Genomic DNA, 5,450 nt, shown 5'->3' on the forward strand with positions numbered 1-5,450 from the left:
GTTATATATCTCCTAAAAACACCTGTCGGTAAATTTTCGAGTTCTTATTTTCCGTCCAAGAAAACAGAAACCAAATCACAACAAACGCACAAATTTTAAATTTCCAACGCACATTAAATTTTGTTCGTAGATCTTACCGATTTCAAAAATAGAAATAGAAATATATTTCGTTAAAATTGGTTATGATGACAAGTCTGCAATTTTTAACTAAAAGAGATAACTTCAACAACATTAGCTTAATTATATGGCCACCACTGTTTGTTTGATTATATGACCCTTGACGATTCAGGGGTTACATTTGACAGACTTCTGATGGCGAATTCAAAACCATAAGAATATTACAGACCTACCTCTAAGAACAGTTAAATCTATTTAAACAGAGTTATCTTATTTATATTGTCATAGCTCGTACCATAAAGCAACCCTCATAATGTCAAGTGGTCATATACCCACTCGCCTGCGACTCTTATATGAATGTAGTTCTTGTGTACACAAAACACTTAGTTTTGACATTAAGGGGGTAAGTGTAACATATAATACCTTCTCTTAATATTCACATATTTACCCACCTTTAACGTGCAAAACTAACTTTTTTTATCTTGAATATAGGATAATAATGGCTTCACACACGATTTCTACATTTAAGTTGTGACAATAACAAACTTTTTGTGTGACTGTGAGTGTAAAAGGACAACAACAAAAATATAAAAACAAAATACATACACAACAAAGAGATATCGTTGTAATTAATAGCAGTACTAAAAATGATTATCAAAGTGGAAGTAGTTAAGATAGACGAGAACGTGACATTTGAAGAACTTTTATTAACACCATCTAAACAACAACAACTAAGGGCGGCACCCTTAACCAAGAAAGCGAGAGGATATATTTATATAAGAACCATGAAGAACAAGTTTTAAACAAACGATGTCATTTAATGGCCACTTGATGTATACTCGTACAGTACGGACATAGGTATAACTGCAGAGCAGAAAGAAAGGGCTTAAGAAATGACATCTATTAAAGATAAAATAAGTTATAAAATGCGATAAGTGGGTGGGGGTTGAACAAATCATTTGAAATTTTCAAGAGTCTATAATGAATCATTTTTTTTTTTCGTGTCAATCTACTTCAAGGTTAATGAGACTTCAAATAAGTTTTATTGCGCTTTTGGTAAAGTTTATTTATGGTTTGAGGGGTTTGGTTAAAAGGGTTAAGGTTAAAATGCATTTAAAAAGGCTAGAATGAGGAATAAATTGATCACTTGCCAGTAGTGCCCTATACAAAGGTTGCAAATTGGAATTAGCCAGTTACATTCCCTCCCTTGAACTTCCAGGAATTCTTATCAGTTTACCTTTAAGCTCAATTTTTAGAAGTACAGTCAAATAAAGAGAATCTTTGTGTAACCACACATCGAGAATGTATTGTTCCCTCCCATTTTAATAATCAAAACATTAAAAACAGAGATTTTAGTACTAATGCCGTCGTCCGAAGTAAAAATAAAAATTATGAAACTAAAAACACAATTGAACACAAAAGTATAAATATTTTAGCATATAATGTAGCAGGATTATGTAATAAGACTCTATTTATTGATTTTTATAACTATGTTAACCAATTTGATTTTGTATTCTTATTCGAAACTTATAAAAAATAACTTTGTGGATACCAGCAATAAGATATAACGTCAGGGGAAGAGCCAGCGGTGGATGTTTTTATGCGTACAAAAAAAATATTAAAAACACTATCTGCGAATTTAAAACAGTGAATGAAACAACATATTTGAACCTTAAGTACAACGGCAAGCACTACATCATTCTACCAACATACCTGAACTGCAATCACTGGGAACAAGATTTTAAAAAAGTGGAGGAGTTTATGCTGAACCAGGCTAACAACAATGTTCTTTTGATTGGAGATTTGAATGCCAGAATTGGAAAAGAATATGGTTCCGTTAATATAGCTGAAGGAAAAGTACGCCAATCTAAGGATTGTACTAGTATTTGCAGAGGATTGAAGTTACTAGATTTGTGTAACACATTTGGACTGCGAATTTTTAATGGCACTACTTCATCAGACAAGGCTGGAGAGTACACGTTCGTTGGCAGGCAAGGAAATTCAGTGATTGATTACAGTCTAGCTGGTGGTGAATGGAATGTTCACGTCAAGGATTTCAAAATTGACCTTGTTTCATATTCTGATCATCTTAATATCATTACAACGGTACAACTGGAACAACCTTTTGATGAAGGGGTTAGTAATATGGAGTTGCTGCCAAAGCTTAAACGCGAATGCAGATAGGTATCGAAGACGATTGGACTTAGCACTCTCAGAGCAGCAGGTATCTGATCTAGCAGGGATAGAAGACGCAATAAAATTGCAGATGCAATAAAATTGCTAAATCTAAATGGTTTGATAAGGAATGTGAAATGGCGAGGAAAGCATCCTTTTCATATTTAAAAGCATTCCGTGACTCAAATGAATTGTAAAATTAAAAGTACAAGTTGCTATGTATCTATGTAAAGAGAAACATTATGAAGCAGAAGCCAGACGATTCGGAAATTGCAGGAATGGAGCAGATTTTTGGACTTTAGTGAGGAAACTTAATGGAAAGTCTTACGTAATTAATCAAGAGCTAAAACCAAATGTACTGCTAACACATTTTAAAAAGTTACTGGACGCTTCGGGAAATACTAGTTCAATTCTGTGTGCTGCACCAAACATTGATTATGAGATCCTTGATGCAATGTTCACATTAGATGAGGTAAATGACCCGTTGAAAATGTTAAAAGACAAAAAAGCAACAGGATCGGATGGAATTCCCGTGGAATTTTACAAATATGGAACTCAGGATCTTATTAGTAATCTTGTAACAATCTTCAATAACATAATGGAAGATGGGTGTATCCCTCGACAATTTACAGAATCCTTGATCTTTCCTATCTACAAAAAAGGTAGTACAACAGATCCGGCAAATTATATATTCACAACTGTCCTGCAGCATCGTCTCAACGCATGGATCAGGAACAATAATCTAATTGGGGAGTGTCAAGCTGGTTTTAGATCAGGCTATTCTACAATTGACCACATTTTCGTCTTGAGAAGTATTGCAGAATCATTTATGAATAAAGGAGCAAAATTATATGCATTATTTGTTGACTTTAAGTCAGCATTTGATACTGTTAATAGAAATGCTTTGATTTATAAGTTTTATGGCATGGGAATGTCCTGGAAGTTTGCAAGGATAATCCAAAATCTTTATATCAGCACAAAATCAGCTGTCTGGAATGGCGAAGAGATGTCAGATTGGTTTCACACTTGCACTGGAGTTAGACAAGTATGTACTCCAAGCCCATCGTTGTTTGCCCTCTTTATTGAAGATCTCGTAGAATGCCTACCTTGTGGTATTGAGTACGCCGGAGAAGCTATCAAAGCACTGATGTTCTCGCATACTCGCCAGAATCTCTCCAATTAATGATAAACCGCTTGTGTGACTTCTGAAAAATATGGAACTTGACTGTGAATTTAGAAAAGTCAAAAGTCATGATATTCAGGAAAGGGGGCGGGCGTAACCGTAACAGTGAGAAATGGTGGTATAATGGAGACACAATCGAAGTTTTCAACGAGTACAGGTACCTAGAGATACTAATGACTGAGAACCTGGACATGGAGAACCACTTTAAGGATAAGCTTGCAAAGGCTAAGACAAATTTTGAGATTTTGAAGCAGTTTCAGAAGCCATCATGTTATATTCAGCTCAGGTGTGAGGCTACAAGCAGTATGAAACGGTGGAAAATTGCTGAGATATTATATTAAACGAATCTTTCATATTCCGTCCAACGCCCCGAATTATCTGATCATGCTGGAAACTGGACTTCCACCTCTGTTTATACGGACCTTAAATACAGGCTGGATGGAAGAATGGCAGGAACTAAGTCAATGGTGCGGGATGCAACTTAACCTCAATTGCGATAACTTAAGCGAATGGAAACCAAGGCTTTACGAACTAATAGCAAATGTGGATAGCAAGTGAAGAGAAGGATATGTGATGGAAGCAACAGGCACAGTTCATAGAACCCTATACACCAGTTTGAACCATAATCTTAATGAAAGGAATTATTTTCGAGATGAATATAGTGTTGACGAAATATCCATGATGGGAAGATTAAGAGGTGAACTTCTTTGCCTCAACTACATGCCACATAGAGACGATCTACCGATAATTTGTGATCTATGTAACATGCAAGAGAGAGAGGATACCTTACATTTCATAGGCCGGTGTCCGGTCTTAGCTGAAACCAGGAGATATTACCTAGGTGCCAATATCTTATCGGTTATCCAGATATTAGATCTCCTCAATGAGATGAACGTCCCAAAATTATTTATGTACTGCAAAGCTGCGTTAAGATATCGACAAAGAATAATAGATCAAGACTTTTTGTGTAAAGGTAGTCATGTTAATTACAAGTTATTCAGTTCTTTTTTTTAATTAATTATTCTAATAAAATAAAAGATTTAATACATGTACATTTTATTTTTGTCAATCGGCTGACGGCAATGCTATGCTCAATGATTTTGTATATACATATATTATATAAACTAAATGTTTGTAATAAAGAAAATCTATCTATCTATCTATCTATCATTAAAAACAATGTGCACCAATATCTACTCTTAAAACCTTCCTTCCATTGTTAATTGCGTACCTCTCCATGATTGAATTTATAAAAGACTGAAATAAAGAAATGTCAAGCTTATCAACAAAATTTAACGTTCTACGGGTTATTGTTGGACCAACCTTTAGAATGTACATATTTTAACACTTATTTATTTGTTTGTTCAGTTGTGTTCTTTTAGAAAACATTTGAACGTTGCTTAATAAATGTTTGTTACCAAAAAACTTAATTTTATAAAAATTGTTCACCAGGGCGTATGAGTTACTTTTTTCAAAACTTTTTTTTTATAATTAATAATGAGTGAACATTTAATTAAACACCAACAAGTTTTATGTTGTCTAAAATATTTAGAAGATCTACAAAATTCATGAGAACGCCCAAAAGAGTCAAAACATATAACTGCAGCAAAGGGATAAAAGGTTCTAAATTGCTTTTAAAAATATGTTTAAGCAAATTGCAACTAAGTCCTTAGAACTAAAAAAAAGAATACAGAATTTTTTGATAAAAAAAACTTTGCATTCCAAAGAAAGAGATTGGAAAGAAGTACTCGCAATAGTCAAATGCATTAAGTAAATTGACCTAAGTCGAAAGACTCAATCGAATATATAGTGCTGCTTATTTCAATTGAAAATTCCATTGTTTATTGTTTTTTATAAATCAACAATGAAAGTTAAAGAGAAAAAAATTATTGTTGGCAGCGGTGGGATTCGAACCCACGCCTCCGAGGAGACTGGTGCCTTAAACCAGCGCCTTAGACCGCTCGGCCACGCTACC

The 5,450-nt window shown here is 34.2% G+C and overlaps 1 non-coding gene across 1 annotated transcript; it reads right to left on the minus strand.

The window, feature by feature from the left end:
• Positions 1-5,368: 5,368 nt before the first annotated feature.
• On the minus strand, positions 5,369-5,450 carry Trnal-aag (transfer RNA leucine (anticodon AAG)). Its single transcript has one exon. It is a non-coding gene; the product is annotated as a tRNA-Leu (tRNA).

This window comes from Eupeodes corollae, chromosome 2 (genome assembly GCF_945859685.1).
Source record: "Eupeodes corollae chromosome 2, idEupCoro1.1, whole genome shotgun sequence".
Taxonomy (NCBI): domain Eukaryota; kingdom Metazoa; phylum Arthropoda; class Insecta; order Diptera; family Syrphidae; genus Eupeodes; species Eupeodes corollae.